The 19,719-nt window shown below is 49.2% G+C and overlaps 1 protein-coding gene across 1 annotated transcript in view; it reads left to right on the forward strand.

Annotated features, from left to right (window-relative positions):
- LOC139235398 (zinc finger protein 850-like) overlaps nucleotides 1-19,719 on the forward strand; it is a 182,766-nt gene that overhangs the window by 71,005 nt on the left and 92,042 nt on the right. The window lies entirely within an intron of this gene.

A 19,719-nucleotide genomic window follows, 5' to 3' on the forward strand; every position in this document is an offset into this window, starting at 1 on the left:
TAGCATAGCTGAATCCCACATCCCAGCAATTCGGCTGGAACACATAAGATCAGAGAAATTCTCTTAGGAGATAAGAACACCCAGAAGATTTATGTAGACAGCTCACAGAAATAATGAGGAGGCCACGTTGTTCCAGTCACAGAAGATAACAGAGACAAAGCCTCTTTTAAGCTGAGAGTAACCAGACATCTGCCAAAGACAAGTTAGCCTGGGAAGACGTTCCCAGAAAAGTAACACATAAACTGCAGGGGCTGTTCCCTAGCAACAGCCGTCAGAACTGAATGTACCAATAGAATCATTAGAAATTACTGTAACCAATAAAATGAATGTAACTGCAGTAACCAACGACATTGCTGAAAACTGTATTAACCAATGTAGGTGGGCGGGGACTGGTGGCAAATAACCAATGGAACACTTCCCCACCTGGTTTCTGTATTTCGACTCTATAAACATGTAATTGCACCGCCTGTCCTGTGAGACCGGGAGCAGAGCAACCAGTGAGCGCACTGTTGCAACCGGCTCTCCCTTGATTAATCAGGTTTTAATAAACAATTCTCTATATATAGACCTTTCCGTGTCGAATGTTATATTTTTAATACTCCACAACAGATTCCGTCCGCACCCGTAGCCTGGTTGTTTTTAAGCTGTCTTATGGCTTTTTCTACCTCATGCAGTGTTGGGGTCTCACTGAGGTGCTGGCGGGTCGCATGCAGCGGGATGGAGTCGAGGACACTCGAGTCAAAGGCAGAGTCTCGATTGTGGAGATCTTTGAAGTGCTCCTTCCAGCGGGCCCTGACTGCCTCGGTGTCTTAGATGAGTGTTTCCCCGTTCTTGGCCAGCAGTGGGGTGGGGCCCTGGGTGTTTGGCCCGTAGGTGGCCTTGACTGCGATGAAGAATCCTCGCGTGTCATGGCTGTCGCCCAGTTGTTGTATCTCCTGTGCTTTCTCCATCCACCACCTGTTCTTTAGGTCCTTGAGGGCTCTGTACTGCTGCTTTGATGCTCTGGAGTTGGGTTGTTGCTTGAGGCTCAGAAATGCCCTGCGTTTGTGATCTATTAGCTCTTGGATCTCCTGATCATTCTCATCAAACCATTCCTGGTGTTTCCTGGTCGAGTGACCGAGCGTCTCTTTGCAGGCATTGGTTATGGAGGACTGGAGGGCAGACCAAGCGCTGTGGGAATTCTGCATCTTGGGGTCGTCAAGGCATGCCAGGTTAGCTGTGAGGCGCTGGCTGTATAGGGTTCTCGTAGCTGGGTCTTTAAGTGTCCCGGCATTGACTTTTTTTGCGGCACTGCTTCTGCTGTCCCCTCCGCTTTGGGGCTATGTTGATATCGATGATGGATCAGATTAGGCAGTGGTCCGTCCAGCAGTCATCGGCTCCTGACATGGCGCGGGTGATGCGCACATCCTTGCGATCCCTGGCTCGGACGATGACATAGTCGAGCAGGTGCCAGTGCTTGGAGCGAGGGTGTTGCCACGATGCCTTGTATTTGTCCCTCTGGCGGAACAAGGTGTTGGTGATGAGAAGTTCATGTTCTAGACATTTTGTCAGGAGTAGGGTACCGCTAGAGTTGGCTTTCCCTACCCCCTCCCTGCCAATCATGCCCTCCCAGAGGTCTGTGTCCTTGCCAACCCTGGCGTTGAAGTCACCTAGGAGGATCAGTTTGTCGCCTGCGGGGACGTAGAACAGGGGTTTTTCGAGGTTGGTGTGAAAACCCTCTTTGGCCTCATCAGTTGCATCGAGTATTGGGGCGTACGCACTGATGACTGTGGCACACTGGTTCCGGGATAGGGTGAGTCAAAGAGTCATCAGGCATTCGTTAGCCCCGCAGGGGGAGTCTTTGAGGCGGTCAATCAGCTCGTTTTTGATGGCGAAGCCAACTCCGTGGAGGTGGCGTTCTTCCTCTGGTTTCCCTTTCCAGAAGAAGGTGTAACCTCCACCTTGTTCCTTGAGCTGGCCTTCCCCTGCCCGCCGGGTCTCACTTAGGGCGGCGATGTCGATATGAAAGCGTCTAAGTTCCCAGGCAACTATGGTGGTGCGGCGTTCCGGCCTGTCGCTGTTGGGGTTGTCCATGAGGGTCCTAACGTTCCAGGTCCCGAACTTCATGTTAACGGAGTGGAAGATGCCTGTGCGTGAATTAATAGAAACATAGAAACATAGAAACATAGAAAATAGGTGCAGGAGCAGGCCATTCAGCCCTTCTAGCCTGCACCGCCATTCAACGAGTTCATGGCTGAACATGAAACTTCAGTACCCACTTCCTGCTTTCACGCCATAACCCTTGATCCCCCGAGTAGTAAGGACTTCATCTAACTCCCTTTTGAATATATTTAGTGAATTGGCCTCAACTACTTCCTGTGGTAGAGAATTCCACAGGTTCACCACTCTCTGGGTGAAGAAGTTTCTCCTTATCTCGGTCCTAAATGGCTTACCCCTTATCCTTAGACTGTGACCCCTGGTTCTGGACTTCCCCAACATTGGGAACATTCTTCCTGCATCCAACCTGTCCAAACCCGTCAGAATTTTAAACGTTTCTATGAGGTCCCCTCTCACTCTTCTGAACTCCAGTGAATACAAGCCCAGTTGATTCAGTCTTTCTTGATAGGTCAGTCCCACCATCCCGGGAATCAGTCTGGTGAATCTTCGCTGCACTCCCTCAACAGCAAGTATGTCCTTCCTCAAGTTAGGAGACCAAAACTGTACACAATACTCCAGGTGTGGCCTCACCAAGGCCCTGTACAACTGTAGCAACACCTCCCTGCCCCTGTACTCAAATCCCCTCGCTATGAAGGCCAACATGCCATTTGCTTTCTTAACCGCCTGCTGTACCTGCATGCCAACCTTCAATGACTGATGTACCATGACACCCAGGTCTCGTTGCACCTTCCCTTTTCCTAATCTGTCACCATTAAGATAATAGTCTGTCTCTCTGTTTTTACCACCAAAGTGGATAACCTCACATTTATCCACATTATACTTCATCTGCCACGCATTTGCCCACTCACCTAATCTATCCAAGTCACTCTGTAGCCTCATAGCATCCTCCTCGCAGCTCACACTGCCACCCAACTTAGTGTCATCCGCAAATTTGGAGATACTACATTTAATCCCCTCGTCTAAATCATTAATGTACAATGTAAACAGCTGGGGCCCCAGCACAGAACCCTGCGGTACCCCACTAGTCACTGCCTGCCATTCCGAAAAGTACCCATTTACTCCTACTCTTTGCTTCCTGTCTGACAACCAGTTCTCAATCCATGTCAGCACACTACCCCCAATCCCATGTGCTTTAACTTTGCACATTAATCTCCTGTGTGGGACCTTGTCGAAAGCCTTCTGAAAGTCCAAATATACCACATCAACTGGTACTCCTTTGTCCACTTTATTGGAAACATCCTCAAAAAATTCCAGAAGATTTGTCAAGCATGATCTCCCTTTTACAAATCCATGCTGACTTGGACCTATCATGTCACCATTTTCCAAATGCGCTGCTATGACATCCTTAATAATTGATTCCATCATTTTACCCACTACTGAGGTCAGGCTGACCGGTCTATAATTCCCTGCTTTCTCTCTCCCTCCTTTTTTAAAAAGTGGGGTTACATTGGCTACCCTCCACTTGATAGGAACTGATCCAGAGTCAATGGAATGTTGGAAAATGACTGTCAATGCATCCGCTATTTCCAAGGCCACCTCCTTAAGTACTCTGGGATGCAGTCCATCAGGCCCTGGGGATTTATCGGCCTTCAATCCCATCAATTTCCCCAACACAATTTCCCGACTAATAAAGATTTCCCTCAGTTCCTCCTCCTTAATAGACCCTCTGACCACTTTTATATCCGGAAGGTTGTTTGTGTCCTCCTTAGTGAATACTGAACCAAAGTACTTGTTCAATTGGTCTGCCATTTCTTTGTTCCCCGTTATGACTTCCCCTGATTCTGACTGCAGGGGACCTACGTTTGTCTTTACTAACCTCTTTCTCTTTACATACCTATAGAAACTTTTGCAATCCGCCTTAATGTTCCCTGCAAGCTTCTTCTCGTACTCCATTTTCCCTACCCTAATCAAACCCTTTGTCCTCCTCTGCTGAGTTCTAAATTTCTCCCAGTCCCCGGGTTCGCTGCTATTTCTGGCCAATTTGTATGCCACTTCCTTGGCTTTAATACTATCCCTGATTTCCCTAGATAGCCACGGTTGAGCCACCTTCCCTTTTTTATTTTTACGCCAGACAGGAATGTACAATTGTTGTAATTCATCCATGCGTTCTATAAATGTCTGCCATTGCCCATCCACAGTCAACCCCTTAAGTATCATTAGCCAATCTATCTTAGCCAATTCATGCCTCATACCTTCAAAGTTACCCTTCTTTAAGTTCTGGACCATGGTCTCTGAATTAACTGTTTCATTCTCCATCCTAATGCAGAATTCCACCATATTATGGTCACTCTTCCCCAAGGGGCCTCGCACAATGAGATTGCTAATTAATCCTCTCTCATTACACAACACCCAGTCTAAGATGGCCTCCCCCCTAGTTGGTTCCTCGACATATTGGTCTAGAAAACCATCCCTTATGCATTCCAGGAAATCCTCCTCCACCGTATTGCTTCCAGTTTGGCTAGCCCAATCTATGTGCATATTAAAGTCACCCATTATAACTGCTGCACCTTTATTGCATGCACTCCTAATTTCCTGTTTGATGCCCTCCCCAACATCACTACTACTGTTTGGAGGTCTGTACACAACTCCCACTAACGATTTTTGCCCTTTAGTGTTCTGCAGCTCTACCCATATAGATTCCACATCATCCAAGCTAATGTCTTTCCTAACTATTGCATTAATCTCCTCTTTAACCAGCAATGCTACCCCACCTCCTTTTCCTTTTATTCTATCCTTCCTGAATGTTGAATACCCCTGGATGTTGAGTTCCCAGCCCTGATCATCCTGGAGCCACGTCTCCGTAATCCCAATCACATCATATTTGTTAACATCTATTTGCACAATTAATTCATCCACCTTATTGCGGATACTCCTTGCATTAAGACACAAAGCCTTCAGGCTTGCTTTTTTAACACCCTTTGCCCTTTTAGAATTTTGCTGTACAGTGGCCCTTTTTGTTCTTTGCCTTGGGTTTCTCTGCCCTCCACTTTTCCTCATCTCCTTTCTGTCTTTTGCTTTTGCCTCCTTTTTGTCTCCCTCTGTCTCCCTGTATAGGTTCCCATCCCCCTGCAATATTAGTTTAACTCCTCCCCAACAGCACTAGCAAACACTCCCCCTAGGACATTGGTTCCGGACCTGCCCAGGTGCAGACCGTCCGGTTTGTACTGGTCCCACCTCCCCCAGAACCGGTTCCAATGCCCCAAGAATTTGAATCCCTCCCTGCTGCACCACTGCTCAAGCCATGTATTCATCTGCGCTATCCTGCGATTCCTACTCTGACTAGCACGTGGCACTGGTAGCAATCCCGAGATTACTACTTTTGAGGTCCTTTTAACGTGGGGTGGCCGTTGCACACCGACTACCACACGGGCTTAACTGAGCAAGGTCTTGGTCCAGTGGCAAAGGGGTCCAAGACGACTGGAGACCAGGCTCTGATATATGGGCCTAGTTGCCAACGGCGAGATGTTGGTGTGCCTTGACGATCCCGAGACGCAGAATGCCCACAGCGCTGGTCTGCCCTCCAAGCCTCCATAACCAGTACCTGCAAAGAGACGCTCGGTCACTCGACCAGGAAACACCAGGATTGGTTTGATGAGTGCAGTGCTCAGTGTTAGTGTTAGTGTTTTATCAGAAGAATCACTCAACACTCAGAGTCGGTTCCAACGCCAATGCGGCCTTTATTAACGCCAGCGGGGAGGAAGCCTCAGGACTGGATCCAGGCACTTCTCTCCGCAGAACAAAGGGTTTCATGGATCTTTATATGTTTTACAACAGTTTACTACAGTTACATACTATCCAATCATACAGATTATGAATTCAATTAAACCAATAGATAGAGTTAGTTTCTAAACATAAAGTGGCTCATGTGTTGCTAAGAGATGTGTTGCTAAGGAGTGTGTTGCTAGGAACGACTCATGTATCCTGAAACCTGGTCCAGGCCTCCCTTATCTTACTGTCCTTGGGTGTGCTGTCTTTGGGTAGCCTCCTTATCTTAATCCTGTTACAGAGTCGTATTGTTCTTACATTCACCAGAACATTCTCCTTCGGAGGTCTGGCTGATTAGAGACATCTGCAGAATTTGCTTGTTATTCCTGTGTGTGGGAAACAACAATTATCAGTTTCCAGGAATGCGGTCCATTTCAGCTAACAGAAATCCCTTGAGGCTTCACGGGTAGCCATTTTATGGTATTAGAGTTACATTTAGTTCTAACCTTATACTACAGGTGTAGTTCTAACCTTATGCTACAGGTGTAGTTCTAACCTTATGCTACAGGTGCCGTTGCCCTAGGTTTTGATATATTCAGCAGGTGCCTAATGCCTACAACACTCAGTCAGAGGGGCAGTACTGAGGGTGCGCCGCACTGTCGGAGGGGCAGCACTGAGGGAGCGCCACACTGTCGGAGGGGCAGTACTGAGGGTGCGCCGCACTGTCGGAGGGGCAGTACTGAGGGTGCGCTGCACTGTCGGAGGGGCAGTACTGAGGGAGCGCCGCACTGTCGGAGGGGCAGTACTGAGGGAGCGCCGCACTGTCGGAGGGGCAGTACTTAGGGAGCGCCGCACTGTCGGAGGGGCAGTACTGAGGGTGCTGCACTGTCGGAGGTACGGTAGCATAGTGGTTATGTTACTGGACTAATAATCCCGAGGACTGGACTAATGAGCCGACCAAGGCAGCTGGGGAATTTAAATTCAGCTAATTAAATAAATCTGGAATAAAAAGCTCGTGTCAGTAATGGTGACCATGAAACTACCAGATTGTCGTAAAAACCCATCTGGTTCACTAATGTCCTTTTTGTGGAAGGAAACCTGCCATCCTTACCTGGTTTGGCCTGTATGTGACTCCAGACACACAACAATGTAGTTGACTCTTAACTGCCCTTTGAAATGGCCTAGCCTTCCAGTCAGTTGTACAAGCCACAACGAAGTAGTATAACAGCACTGAGGGAGTACCTTCACCACATGGACTGCAGCGGTCAAGAAGGCAGCTCACCACCACCTTCTCAAGGGCAATTAGGGATGGGCAATAAATGCTGGCCTTGCCAGCGACGCCCAAATCCCGTGAATACATTTTTTTTAAGTGCTGTCTTTTGGATAAGACGCTAAAGCAAAGCCGAGAACAGAAGGTTGGGTGTTCAAGTCTCATTCCAGGGACTTCAGCACATAAATCTTGGCTGACACTCCAGTGCAGTGTTGAGGGAGTGCCGCACTGTCGGAGGTGCCGTCTGGCGGTTGAGACGTTAAACCGAGGCCCCATCTGCCCCCTCAGGTGGACGTAAAAGATCCCATGGCACTATTTAGAACAGGGGAGTTATCCTCGGTGTCCTGGGGCCAATATTTCATCATCATAGACAGTCCCTCGAAATCGAGGAAGACTTGCTTCCACTCTAAAAGTGAGGTCTCAGGTGACTGAACAGTCCAATATAGGAATTACAGTCTCTGTCACAAGTGGGACAGACAGTGATTGAGGGAAAGGGTGGGTGGGGAGTCTAGTTTGCCGCACACTCCTTCCGCTGCCTGCCCTTGGTTTCTGCATGCTCTCGGCGATGGGACTCAAGGTGCTCAGCGCGCTCCCGGATGCTCTTCCTCCACTTAGGGCGGTCTTTGGCCAGGGATTCCCAGGTGTCATTGGGGATGTTGCATTTTATCAAGGAGGCTTTGAGGGTGTCCTTGTAACGTTTCCTCTGCCCACCTTTGGCTCGTTTGCCATATAGGAGTTCCGAGTAGAGCGCTTGCTTTGGGAGTCTTTGTCCACATGCCCAACACATGTGGCCCACCAAACGGAGCTGGTTGAGTGTGGTCAGTGTTTCGACGCTGGGGATGTTGGCCTGATCGAGAACACTGACGTTGGTGCGTCTATCCTCCAAGGATTTGCAGGATCTTGAGGAGACAGCATTGGTGGTATTTCTCCAGCGATTTGAGGTGCCTACTGTGTAAGGGGTTTTCAGGGAGTGTTGTTGTGCCTTGGATGTCTCTCTCTGGGCTTCTGTCCTCACAGCTTATGCCTGGCCTGTGAGGTACCCTGAGTACTGCAAGAGCACCCCTGGAGAGACTGTGTCCACAGCTTATGAAGGGGGTTTTGAGACTCGTGCGTCCCCACAGCTTATGCCTAGCCTGTGAGGCACCTGTGAGTGTCAAACACTCCTAACCCCTTCTTCCCTAGCCTGTGACACACAGTTGAGTGTTTTCGAGGCGCTCCTAGCTTCCCTTACAATGTTCTGACATAAGACTCACGATCAGGAGATGGAATACAATAGAACTGAGACAAGGTGATTCCAAGAGGACCTTAGGCTTCTAATTTATTTGACAAGGTGTATCTCGAGCAAGTGCTCTCCCATTGGCTTGAAAGCCCCATACTTCGGGCTGACTCTGTCTCACCATTGGCCCTCCGGTGTCCTCCCCCGTCCAATCACTGTTCTGCCACGGTCAAATTGTATCGGTTTCAATTCACAGCACAGACTGATACCACAGCCCTTTTCCTTCTGGGTAAAATGAGGGGGTTTTCGTCCTCCCCTACATAATCCCCATCTGACACAGTCAGACACCACTCGAGTGTGTCAAAGTTCAGGGTGCTGAGAAAACCCTAGGTCTCCCAATTGCCCAACTTTCCCCAGTTTAACTCTAAACTGATCCCGTCGATATATATCGTAATTCCTTTTAGCGCGGTACAAAACACAGAATCCAACAGGTTACAATGTACGACAGCAATATACATCATATATGTACGTAAGGTTACAGCAGCAATTGCACATTGAGTCTCATTTCAGTCTTAACCGTAAAACAAAGAAACCTGCCCTACAAACTCCCCAGGGGCCATGTATGAAAACGCAGTCATCCCTGGGAATAACAAAACCGCCTAAGTGTCGCGGTCAAGCTTTGTTTACACGCCTTGAGTGTTTAGCAATGGCTCTCCTGTCTGTGTAGTAGCCTGAGGAACTGCTTTCTTTTTCTTTTTCTCCTGAGCGTACAGCTTGTAACTAGCAGATAAGCTACAATCAGGAGTTGGCCGATTACTAAGGCATGCGATCCCACCCGGATCCATGCAGGTATGTCTACCCGTATTCCCAAATCCCACCATGCTGGGGGCTTAATCTGGGCAATCTCCCCTGCTAGAATTTCAGTTTTCTGCTCCATGGTGTAAAAATGTTTTTGAGACAAATCCACTGCCTGGAGGAGGGCTGTAAGTTTCTCAGGTAGTGGGGCAATGGGATAGCCAAAATGGGCGACATATTGTTGTAGGTGGCTGAGGTTGTTTTGTACTGTGAGGTGAATCGTGGAAGGTTCAGGGATAGGTGAGATTCTGGTGTGTGCCACTTGAACCTCTGCCCTGGTTTAAAGCAAAAGCTGCTGTACAGTATTGGACACCACCTTCCCGGTCCGTGTTCATATCGTTGGGCACTTGTGGTGACACAATATGTCCCACCGCCTACATATGCTACCTGTGGAGGCATGTGGTTAGGGGCCATTACCTCCATTGTGCAATTGATAGGCTCTGCCCCAGCAATGCTGAACCCGCATTGTGGCCTTGCAAAAGCGTTCAAGTGCTGGGGGCACAGGATTACCTGTGCTCCCCTGCTCCGACAACCCGAGAGGTCTGTACCTGTCACAGTGTGCTCCCACATTGTGACATAAGGTGGGACCTCTTGGAATCGAACATGCACCCCTCCATGAATGACTCCCACATTCTCCACTCGGTACAGAGGTGCTGGTCGTGGGGACGCCCCCATCACGGGCATCCTGACCACCACACCCATGATGGTATGATTTGACTTTCCACAGTCCACCGGTACCGGGTAGGCTTCCGACGCTACACAAAGTTGGCAAGGACTCAAAACATTATCGTAAGGGTGCAGTGCTGCTAAGTGCTGGTTGCTGATCCAGGAGGGGACCTGTCCCTGTCTCAGCTCCTCGAGGTTACTCCGTCCCTCTCCCAGCAACCAGGCCCCCATAGAGCACGCACACCTCATTTTGGGCGGCTTGATCGGAGGCGTTTCTATCCTCCCGAATCAAGGCGTTTACAGCCCTGGCCTGTGCCTCCAATTGAGAGATAATCTCCTTTAAATGAACTGTCATTGCCACCTCTTCGTGGAGCGCGGATCCCACTACGGTATTCTCGTCCCCCAGGATTTTGCGCAGCTGATTCTTTAACCCATTTATCTGGAGGGCCGGCTGCATGTTATCCAAACTGTTTATGGCGGACGCCCCGGTGTTAAACCCCGTGAAAATGTCATTTAAAGTGCCACGCCTCTGCCTGCCCAGTTCGGCCCTATCCTACCGTTTATACAAGTCTGTCACTCTCACTCTGGAAGTGGCCACAGTGATCTCCGGGCAGGGGATGGAGGCCTCTCCGTAGGTAAAGTCCTTATGGTTGGAGTACTTGGTGGAGTTCGATCCCAACCACCCAGGCCATTTCCCCTCGTGGGAGTAGGTGATCCGGCCATCCGCCGCTGGAGTCCCTTCTCCTGTGGTCACTGTCGGCACTCTGCCCCCGGAGCATCCAAAAACCAGGGAGTCCTCGGTGTCCCCTCGGTGCCCGGTGCAGATCCTTAGCGATACCAGCATCACTAATGTCCAGTAGGGAGGTGTTGACATCTGAAAGGCAAGAATAAGATGGCCTTGCCTTGAGAGACCTCTCCAGGCTCGGCCCACTTAACATGTTCCGAACATAAAATGCTGTACCCAACCGTCACCATGTTCTGTAAGGGGTTTTCAGGGAGTGTTGTTGTGCCTTGGGTGTCTCTCTCTGGGCTTCTGTCCTCACAGCTTATGCCTGGCCTGTGAGGTACCCTGAGTGCTGCAAGAGCACCCCTGGAGAGACTGTGTCCAAAGCTTACGAAGGGGGTTTTGAGACTCATGCGTCCCCACAGCTGATGCCTAGCCTGTGAGGCATCTGTGAGTGTCAAACACTCCTAACCACTTCTTCCCTAGCCTGTGACACACAGTTGAGCGTTTACGAGGCGCTCCTAGCTTCCCTTACAATGTTCTGACATAAGACTCACAATCAGGAGATGGAATACAATAGAACTGAGACAAGGTGATTCCAAGAGGAACTTAGGCTTCTAATTTATTTGACAAGGTGTATCTCAGCAATACATCAACAAAACAATCCCCCCAAATCTCACTAAACGGACACAACGAAAATCTTTACACAAGTTTAGAAGTACAATGCCCAACCTCCCACCTTTCCTGGCCTAACTGAGTTGGGAGTTCCGGGGACCAGATGTTATACTCACTTCTGTGCCTTCTGCAGTCTGGTGGTTTGTTTCTTCTATCTTCGGTGTCTTCGGACACTGGTTTTCCTTCAGTGTCGAGCGTCTTGCTGGTTGTTGGATGACGAGGGCAGAGAAAACCACCCACACTACGTCAGAAACCCCTTTTTTTATAGCCAGATTATCCAGTCCGCCTCTCCTGCTGAAATCGATTCTTCCCATTGGTGGGCTTTGTGATTTTGAAAAATGCAGCAGTTTTAGATTATTGCAGGTTTTTTCCACTGATGTTCCACACAAGGTTTGAGTGGGTGTTGATTGCGTTGGCCTCCTGTAGCCATTGTGTAGGCCCTTGGGTTGTTTTGGGTTCCCTGGTTTCTAAAGGTCTGCATAATTTTCCTTCAATTCAGTTTTTCTAACCTACTCAAGGTTTGAGTAGGTGTTAATTGGGTTGGCCTCCTGTAGCCATTGTGTAGGTCCTTGGTTTGTTTTGGGTTCCCTAGTTTTCTGAAGATCTGCACAATTTCCTTCCATAGTATAAACATGGGGAAGACATGGCTGTGAGTCAGTCCCACAGTCTAAGCAAGTGCTCTCCCATTGGCTTGAAAGCCCCATGCTTCGGGCTGACTCTGTCTCAACATTGGCCCTCCAGTGTCCTCCCCCGTCCAATCACTGCTCTGCCACGGTCAAACTGTATCGGTTTCAATTCACAGCACAGACTGATCCCACAGCCCTTTTCCTTCTGGGTAAAATGAGGGGGTTTTTGTCCTCCCCTACAACTGTATATGGTCCACGTCTCTGAGCCATACAGGAGGCTGGGTATCACTGCAGCCCTGTAGACCATGAGCTTGGTGTCAGATTTGAGAGCCTCGTCTTTGAATACTCTCTTCCTCAGGAGACTGAAGGCTGCGCTGATACACTGGAGGCGGTATTGAACCTTGTTGTCGATGCCTTCCCTTGCTGATAATAGGCTCCCGAGGTATGGAAAGTGGTCCAAGTTGTCCAAGGTCATAGAAACATAGAAACATAAAAAATAGGTGCAGGAGTAGGCCATTCGGCCCTTCGAGCCTGTACCGCCATTCAATGAGTTCATGGCTGAACATGCAACTTCAGTACCCCATTCCTGCTTTCGTGCCATACCCCTTGATCCCCCTAGTAGTAAGGACTACATCCAACTCCTTTTTGAATATATTTAGTGAATTGACCTCAACAACTTTCCGTGGTAGAGAATTCCACAGGTTCACCACTCTCTGGGTCCTAAATGGCTTACCCCTTATCCTGAGACTGTGACCCCTGGTTCTGGACTTCCCCAACATTGGGAATATTCTTCCTGCATCTAACCTGTCTAAACCCGTCAGAATTTTAAACGTTTCTATGAGATCCCCTCTCATTCTTCTGAACTACAGTGAATACAAGCCCAGTTGATCCAGTCTTTCTTGATATGTCAGTCCCGCCATCCCGGGAATCAGTCTGGTGAACCTTCGCTGCACTCCCTCAATAGCAAGAATGTCCTTCCTCAAGTTAGGAGACTAAAACTGTACACAATACTCCAGGTGTGGCCTCACCAAGGCCCTGTACAACTGTAGCAACACCTCCCTGCCCCTGTACTCAAATCCCCTCGCTATGAAGGCCAACATGCCATTTGCTTTCTTAACCGCCTGCTGTACCTGCATGCCAACCTTCAATGACTGATGTACCATGACACCCAGGTCTCGCTGCACCTCCCCTTTTCCTAATCTGTCACCATTCAGATAATAGTCTGTCTGTCTCTCTTTTTACCACCAAAGTGGATAACCTCACATTTATCCACATTATACTTCATCTGCCATGCATTTGCCCACTCACCTAACCTATCCAAGTCACTCTGCAGCCTCATAGCATCCTCCTCGCAGCTCACTCTGCCACCCAACTTAGTGTCATCTGCAAATTTGGAGATACTACACTTAATCCCCTCGCCTAAATCATTAATGTACAATGTAAACAGTTGGGGCCCCAGCACAGAACCTTGCGGTACCCCACTAGTCACTGCCTGCCATTCTGAAACGTACCCATTTACTCCTACTCTTTGCTTCCTTTCTGCCAACCAGTTCTCAATCCATGTCAGCACACTACCCCCAATCCCATGTGCTTTAACTTTGCACATTAATCTCTTGTGTGGGACCTTGTCGAAAGCCTTCTGCTTTTCCAAATGCACCACACATCAACTGGTTCTCCCTTGTCCACTCTACTGGAAACATCCTCAAAAAATTCCAGATTTGTCAAGCATGATCTCCCTTTCACAAATCCATGCTGACTTGGACCTATTATGTCACCACTTTCCAAATGCGCTGTTATGACATCCTTAATAATTGATTCCATCATTTTGCCCACTACCGATGTCAGGCTGACCGGTCTATAATTCCCTGTTTTCTCTCTCCTTCCTTTTTTAAAAAGTGGGGTTACATTGTGATGTGTGACAAAGTGCGTGGTGTGTGATGTATGACAATGTGCCCGGTGTGTGATGTGTGACAATGTGCGCGGTGTGATGTGTGACAATGTGCCCGGTGTGTGATGTGTGACAATGTGCGCGGTGTGATGTGTGACAGTGTATGCATCGTGTGATGTGTGACAATGTGCGCGATGTGATGTGTGACAATGTGCGCGGTGTGATGTGTGACAATGTGCGCGATGTGATGTGTGACAGTGTACGCATCGTGCGATGTGTGACAATGTGCGCGGTGTGTGATGTGTGACAATGTGCGCGGTGTGTGATGTGTGACAATGTGCGCGGTGTGATGTGTGACAAAGTGCGCGGTGTGTGATGTGTGACAATGTGCGCGGTGTGATGTGTGACAGTGTACGCATCGTGCGATGTGTGACAATGTGCGCGGTGTGATGTGTGACAATGTGCGCGGTGTGATGTGTGACAAAGTGCGCAGTGTGTGATGTGTGACAATGTGCACGGTGTGTGATGTGTGACAATGTGCCCGGTGTGTGATGTGTGACAATGTGCCCGGTGTGTGATGTGTGACAATGTGCGCGGTGTGATGTGTGACAATGTGCGCGGTGTGATGTGTGACAAAGTGCGCAGTGTGTGATGTGTGACAATGTGCGCGGTGTGTGATGTGTGACAATGTGCGCGGTGTGTGATGTGTGACAATGTGCGCGGTGTGTGATGTGTGACAATGTGCGCGATGTGATGTGCGACAATGTGCGCGGTGTGTGATGTGTGACAATGTGCTCGATGTGATGTTTGCGCTATGTGCTGTGTTACAATATACACACGGTCGCGCCGTGGATCTTGATGACTGGGGGGCAGTGCTGTGTGGTGGGGTCAGGTTGGTGGAGGAGCAGTGTCTTACAGATGTTTAGTGTAAGGCCCGTGCTTTCGTATTCTTTGGTGAAGATGTTGACGATGGCTTGGAGTTCAGCCTCTGAATATTTATCCCTCAATCACCATCACTAAGGTGTAGTGGTTATGTTACTGGGTTAGTAATGCAGAGTTCTGGGTTAATGATCAGGAGATGTGAGTTCATAATCCCACCATGGCAGCTGGGGAATTTAAATTGAGTTAATTCAATAATGCTGGAATAAAAAAACTAGTGTCTGTAAGGGTGATCATGAAACTGCCGGATTGATGTAAAACCCATGTGGTTCACTAATGTCCTTTAGGGAAGGAAATCTGCTGTCCTTATATGTGACTCCAGACCCACAGTAACGTGGCTCACTCTTAATCACCCTGTGAAATGAAGACACTCAGTTGTACCAAACCGCTACACAGACTACAGCAGATCGAGAAGGTGGCTCAAAATAGTGTCATGAGATTTTTTACCTCCACCCGAGAGAGCAGACAGAGCCTTGGTTTAACATCGCAAACAACAGACAGCACCTCCGACAGTGCAGCATTCCCCACAGTTTGGTCGTCTTATATAAGGAAGGATATATTTGCCTTGGAGGCGGTGCAACAGAGGCTCACTAGATTGATTCCTGGGATGTCTTATGATGAGAGATTGTGTACAATGGTCCTACACTCTCTGGAGTTTAGAAGAATGAGAGGTGATCTCATTGAAACATGCAAGATTCTGAAGGGGATTGACAGGGTAGATGCTGAGAGGTTGTTTCCCCTGGGCTGCAGTGTCTAGAACCAGGGGGCAAGTCTCAGAATAAGGGCTAGGCCATTTAAGGGGTAGCGCAGGCTCGAGAGGCCATAGGGCCTACTCCAGCTTCTATTTCTTATGTCTTAGTACTGCACTGGGAGTGTCAGCCCTGGATCTCTGTGCTCACGTCTCTGGAATGGGACTTGAACCCACAACCTTCTGACTCAGAGGCGAGGCTGCGACTCACTGAGTCACTGGCTGATACTGCACTCCAAATACAAGTATTTTGGGGCATCTGGTAGCCATGAATGGCGCTATATAAATTTCTTTCATTTAAATATATTATATAGCCAATGTCAGCTGTGGCTCAGTGGGCAGCACTCTCGCCTCTGAGTCAGAAGGTTGTAGGTTCAAGTTCCACTCCAGGAACTTGAGCACATAAATTTAGGCTGACACTCCAGTGCAGTGCTGAGGGAGTGCTGTGCTGTCGGACGAGACTTTAAACCGAGGCCCTGCCTACCCTCTCAGGTGGATGTAAAAGATCCCATGGCACTATTGAAAGAAGAACAGGGGAGTTATCCCTGATGTCCTGGCCAATATTTATCCCTCAATCAACATCACTGAGGTTACAGTGGCATAGTGGTTATGTTACTGGGTTAGTAATGAAGAGTTCTGGGTTAATGATCAGGAGATGTGAGTTCATAATCCCACCATGGCAGCTGGGGAATTTAAATTGAGTTAATACAATAATGCTGGAATAAAAAAACTAGTGTCTGTAATGGTGATCATGAAACTGCCGGATTGATGTAAAACCCATGTGGTTCACTAATGTCCTTTAGGGAAGGAAATCTGCTGTCCTTATATGTGACTCCAGACCCACAGTAACGTGGCTCACTCTTAATCACCCTGTGAAATGAAGACACCCAGTTATACCAAACCGCTACACAGACTGCAGCGGATCGAGAAGGTGGCTTGAAATAGTGTCATGAGATCTTTAACCTCCACCCGAGAGAGCAGACGGGGCCTCGGTTTAACATCTCAACCGACAGACGGCACCTCCGACAGTGCAGCATTCCCCACAGTTTTGGTCTCCTTATCTGAGGAAGGATATACTTGCCTTGGAGATGGTGCAATAGAGGCTCACTAGATTGATTCCTGGGATGAGAGGGCTGTCTTATGATGAAGTGTGTAGAGCGGGCCTATACTCTCTGGCGTTTAGAAGAATGAGAGGTGATCTCATTGAAACATACTGTCATGTATGTAGACCATGTATACTAACTTTATAGTTACAAGTGTGCCACCAGAGGGCACTGCGATGGGAGACCTGAGGGTCATCTGCATAGGTGTGCAGGGCCCAGTATAAAAGGCTGCCCACCATGCTTGTGCCTCACTCGAGTTACAATAAATGGGACGAAGGTCACAACAGCTCAAGTACAACACTAGACCTCGTGGAGTGATTCATAAGAGTATTAAAGACATAACAACTGGCGACGAGATTACGAACTTTCACGCAAAAATGATGGATGATGCATTAGAAAAGTTCTTGGAGGGTGAAGATTGGGAAGCCTTTATGGAGCGGCTCGACCAATATTTCATAGCAAACGACCTGGTAGGCGATGATCCGACCACGCTGGCAGATAAACGCAGAGCTATCCTGTTGACCAGTTGTGGGCCCGTGGTCTACGGCCTCGTCAGGGACTTGCTTGCTCCAGAGAAAACAACGACCAAGTCATACGAGGAGCTGAAAGTACTAATTTGGGACCGACTCAAACAAAAGAAGAGCATCCTCACGGCCAGGCATCGATTTTATACACACTGCCGCCCCGAGGGCCAGGAAATCGCGAAGTACGCTGCCGACCTCAGGAGGCTGGCAGGACCGTGTCAATTCAGCGCATCCCTCGCCGATGCGTTGCGGGACGTCTTCGTAATTGGCATCGGTCACGAGGCCCTTCTTCACAGGCTACTGTCTGCTGAAACCACCGTCACTCTGCACAAGGCCATCAGCATCAGCCAGGCGTTCATGACCTCAAGCTGCAGCTCCAAGCAGATGATGACTCACTCTCAGGACTCAAACCCGGCAAGTACTGTAAATAGAATGGCGCCTTTCACAGGCAGAACTGTTGAACATGAATCTGCCCAGGGCAGAGCGTACAGGCCCCCGAGTCCTTTAACTCAGAGTCCGCTGAGGGGTGCAAACGTAAGTCGAGTAGCACCATGCTGGCGTTGCGGAGGTAATCACAGGGCTCATCAGTGTCGGTTCAGAGACTATGTGTGTAAAGGCTGCAGCACAAAGGGCCACCTCCAACGAATGTGCAAAAGAGCTGTGACTCACCATGTGGGAGAGGAGTCAGCAGATGGCTATGAATCCAGCGCAGATTACAAGGAGATGGCGAGAGAGGCAGCTCAGTCCCAGGACGAAGTGTATGGAGTATATATCTGCACCACAGATTGTTGTCCAGTGATAATGGAAGTCAAGATAAATGGCATTTCAGTCTTCATGGAAGCGAGTCAGTAATGAGCCAGGAAGCCTTTGAGAGGCTATGGAACGATCAAGCTGAACAACCCAAGCTGGTCCCGGTTCAGGCAAAGCTGCACACCTACACCAAGGAACTGATATCAGTTGTTGGTAGTGCGGATGTAAGTGTATCCCATGATGGCGCGGTACACAATTTACCATTGTGGATTGTTTCAGCTGATGGACCAACTTTACTTGGAAGAAGATAGATGGGGAAGATTCATTGGAACTGGGAAGACTTCATCCCTCCAGCGATCGACGTCCCCTGTGCTCAGAGGCAGAGCAAGCCCCCACCTTCGGTTGGACCAGGCACTGGAGAGCAGATCCACGCAGCCCCTGAGGCACAGACCACTCATCATGACCGCGTGGCGATGATCCAGCAGAGACGACTCGAACTCACCTTCCCGGTTTCAGTGGCAGGACTCCTGGGGAGGAAGATTGGATCTGAGGGCGCCTTCCCAGCTTCAGTGGCAGAATCCCTGGGAAAGAAGATCGCGGCAGTCAACATCATGGACAGGGAAAAGATGGCATCCAAACCACGAGGTGCAACACTAATGGAGCAACGACACGTGGTTCCACACGAGGAAGACGATTGGGGTAAAAGTAGTAAGGCCATTTTAAAGGAGGCTAGCAACCCGCCATTTTTGAATGAACATTTTTGAAATTGGTAACCAATGTAAAAGTCCAGCTGTAACGAGCACAATGTTGTTGAGCGATGTCGGGTGCAAATTGCAATCAGCCAATGTAGCGGGCGAACACCTAACGGTCGTATACAGGTCCAGTGGGCTACCCAATGCTGTAGCCTGCGTCCCCGGGACCATAGCGATGTATCATAAAGCGTCCTCACAGCTGACAGAAGTAGACAAGCCGCAGAGTAAACGATCCCCGGAGAGCAGAGGCACCGGTAGCGATACCCTGCCTCAGATCGGTTTAACATTGCAAGCACCCGATGGCATGAACCGCCACGGCCTAGGAACAGTAAACTGCGCCTAAGCTCGCAGTCGGCTACCGTTGCCCACCACCCGGGTGGAAAAGGCGCAGCCCACCAACCCACTCGCCATTTTGGCAATGCCCAAGAGCGAAGGGTCACCCACAACAGCTCCTCCAAACACGACCTGGACCAGCCAGGGTCCCAAACTAGAGAGCGCTCACAACGGTGCCCTCAAGGAAAGCGAGTCAGCGGTCCCCTGCGAACTGCTAGACAAGACGAGGCAGCCCCACCATCACTTAGATGAAACGCTCACTCACTCAGACCGCTTCTCGGGGAGCAGCAGCGACTATGTTCAACGAAATGGACAGGGAGGTCACAGACCCATCAGCTGTCTTTGGTCCTGCATAACACTAGGAGTAACGGCAAGAGCCCTGAGCTCCAGCAACTCGAGCAAAATGAGCTCACCTCGCCCACAGACCCACTAGCATGGGGCACTGCGCCACCACCAGATGACCCGGATCTCATCCGGCCATGTTGGAACTAGACTGTCCTTGTGTACCTGTACTGATATACCTGTACTGATCATGTAAATGTATCACACAAAAAGAAACTCAACTGTAATCCACCCAACAAATGTACCAAGATGTAAATATAAAACCCATGTGATGAACTTGAATGCAACTTGCCTGTAATGGGCCATTAGCATGATCTCTGTGTGGGGGGGAGAATGGACTCACAACCAGAAAGCACGGGGACCACCACTGGCAACTAATCTCACTACCAACCCACCCAAGCTAGAAGCAACCCGCCAATGGGCAACCAGGAAGAGCAAAGCACAGG

The sequence above is a fragment of the Pristiophorus japonicus genome, chromosome 23, assembly GCF_044704955.1.
Source record: "Pristiophorus japonicus isolate sPriJap1 chromosome 23, sPriJap1.hap1, whole genome shotgun sequence".
NCBI classification, from domain to species: Eukaryota; Metazoa; Chordata; class Chondrichthyes; family Pristiophoridae; genus Pristiophorus; species Pristiophorus japonicus.